The sequence below is a fragment of the Gavialis gangeticus genome, unplaced genomic scaffold (assembly GCF_001723915.1).
Source record: "Gavialis gangeticus isolate Ggan-Ray unplaced genomic scaffold, GavGan_comp1, whole genome shotgun sequence".
NCBI classification, from domain to species: domain Eukaryota; kingdom Metazoa; phylum Chordata; order Crocodylia; family Gavialidae; genus Gavialis; species Gavialis gangeticus.
The window spans coordinates 64596384-64599255 of record NW_017729004.1 but is presented as its reverse complement, the minus strand read 5'-3'; the positions used below and the strand labels follow the sequence as shown (position 1 = coordinate 64599255).

Below are 2872 nucleotides of genomic sequence, written 5' to 3'. Positions count from 1 at the left end.
AGCATCAATTCAATTTGGACCTTTTTATGGGTCCCCTGATTTGATTCGGATTTTGAGTTTCGGCCACTAAATGGACCTGAATCTGTTCCGAATTGAATCAGCACCCAAAGCTTCGCACAGTCCTAGTAGGCATCTTGTTAAAAAAAATCCCCAGAATAGTTCATTTCTGGCATTTTCTATCTTTAGAATGCTTGACTTGGCAATTTTAATAACATTATTTTAATTTATTGTTGTATTTAAGTTCCTAGCCTTTGAATAAAGCAAACAAACATTCTATATTGTATTGTTTTATTGATATCCACTTAGGCCATGGAAAGGTATGGCAGGGATTAGTTCCACCGCACATATATCTGCTGCTTGAGTTAGAAGAATAACTGAGCAGTAGTAGGTAGTTATCTTCTACCTGGACCAGCACAAAGGGAATGGGATTCTTTACTAGCAAGTTTCACAGATTTTTTTTTGACAGCAGAGAAATGGTGAGACTCAGGCCCAAAAAGGACCTGTCTATCTGTGCTGAAGCATGGCTGCTGCTTCTTTGTCACCTATCTTTGTCTGATTATTGTCTCTTCCTTACTTTCACTGTGATCCACGCCCATGCTTTTCATTTAGCCTGCTTCTTGGGCTTCTTACACCAGGCCTCAGGTGCTTGACCAGTAAGTTTTACATCTAGTTTTACATCTCCAGATTTCTCATTCCAGTTTCCTGAACCCCCTGTGACATACAATCAGTATGGAAACCTTGAGTCTAAATGTCCAAAAGATTTGGCAAATTTATAAACAGCTGAAAAAGAGCCTTTTTCACACAGGACAACTTTAATAATAGGCAGTACTACCGATTAATTTGTTACAAATTCATTAACCATGTCATGGCATAAAAGACACTGTATTGCATAAAGCACAATCGGGAAACACTCTAAAAAAGCCTCCTTAATAGGTAGTACTCTGCTATAGAACCTCCACGTCCATTTGTAAGTTATATTTCTACCCTTATAGCTGCAATGTTAACAAAGTACACAGCTCAAAACATCTTTGAAGCCATAAACAGACATCCTTTTTAGAGAAAGATCAGCTGTGCTGGGATTTGTCCTGACACAACTGATCTGTTTCACTGGTGTGTCTAGATGTTGCTACAGCACTGCCCCATAGGGTTGGGCCTCTGACACTCTTAGGGATTCAGGGGCTCAATCCTGTGGGGCAGCAGCCCTGGATGATGTTCCCCAACTCAGGACATGGCAACAAGATACATATATCTTGGGAACCCCCTACAAGGGAATTTCTGTGGTGCACAGTAAGCAAACAGACATGTAAGGCATCACAAACCATGACTGTCTTTTGGCTGCAGAAACATTTTTGGACACTTGTAGTGAAGTAGGACATGTTTTTGCTTGCAACTTATGCTGCTGTAAAAATTCTTATGGTAGCACAAGGGTAACATCAGTTTGCACCCTGAGAGTTGTAAACTTCCCTGTCTACTGTCAGTACCTCATATACTTCATCACTCCCTGGCTGTGGACTCCAGAACTTTCTTGTGGAAAAAACTAAGGAGTTTTTCCCCATAATTTTTTTTGTAGCAGTAAAACTTGTTTCTGTCCTTTTACAGAATGTACAGGTCCTGGCTGTAGGCATCTTGGTGGTAGAATCATAAAAAGGGTTGGAAGGGACCTCAGGAGGTCATCTAGTCCAACCCTCTGCTCAAGGCAGGACCATCCCCAACTAGATCATTGCAGCCAAGGCTTTGTCTAGCTGGGTCTTAAAAACCTCTAAGGATGGAGATTGCACCACCTCTTAGTAACCTGTTCCAGTGTTTTACTACCATCCTAGTGAGAAAGTTCTTTCTAATATGTATCCTTAACTTCCTTTGCTCCAACATGAAACCGTTGCTCCTTTTTCTGCCATATGCCACCACTAAGAACAATCTAGCTCCATCCTCTTTTGAACCCCTCTTCAGGTAGTTGAGGGCTGCTATTAAATCCCTTCTCAGTTTCCCCTTCTGTAGACTAAATAAGCCCAGTTCCCTCAGTCTTTCCTCATAAGTCATGTCCCTCAGCCTATCACCATTTTTGTTGCCATCCGCTGACCTCCAATTTGTCCACATCCTTTTTGTAGTGGGGAGCCCAAAACTGAGCACAGTACTCCAGATGTGGCCTCAACAGTGCTGAATAGGGGGGAATAATAACTTCCCTTCACCTACTGGCAACACTCCTACCAATGCAGCCTAGTATGCTATTAGACTTCCTTGCAACAAGGGCACATTGTTGGCTCATATTCAGCTATTGCACACTGTAACCCCCAAGTCCTTTTCTGCCCAGCCAGTCAGCCCTGGGCTATACTAGTACATGGGATTGTTCCGTCCTAAGTGCAGGACTTTGCACTTGTCCTTGTTGAACCTCATTATATTCCTTTTGGCCCAATCCTTCAATTTGTCTAAGTCACTCTGAATCCTAGCCCTACCCTTCAGTATATCTCCTACTCTCCCCAGCTTGGTGTCATCTGCAAACTTCCTGAGGGTAGATATATTCTGTAATCTATAAATGGTAGATATATTCCTGGTAGATATATTCTGTGTCTATAAATCTTTCTTTTTAAAAAGATTTTTTCTAAAACAGGTCTAGCTTGACAGCAGTTACTTTTTGTGTTAAACTTAATAATACCTATGAGTTGTCAGAGAGGATTTCAAGTAGGTAAAGGGCTAAAGACTTATGCTGGAGAGTTGTTGTCTAGGTTAGTTGTAATCACTCAAGATTGTCATCCCTTGAGAAGCCCTTTCTAATGTATTAGATATCACCAGGAAATGTTACCCAAACTTAGTGATTTCTGTGGGTTCAGTCTCCCCCACCCTCAGGAGCTCTCCTAACCCCCCCCCCCCGGGGAGG

At 41.9% G+C, this 2872-nt stretch overlaps 1 protein-coding gene across 2 annotated transcripts in view; it reads left to right on the top strand.

The window, feature by feature from the left end:
• Positions 1 to 2872, top strand: part of THSD7A (thrombospondin type 1 domain containing 7A) — a 686730-nt gene that overhangs the window by 616873 nt on the left and 66985 nt on the right. The gene's annotated exons all lie outside the window — the stretch shown is intronic.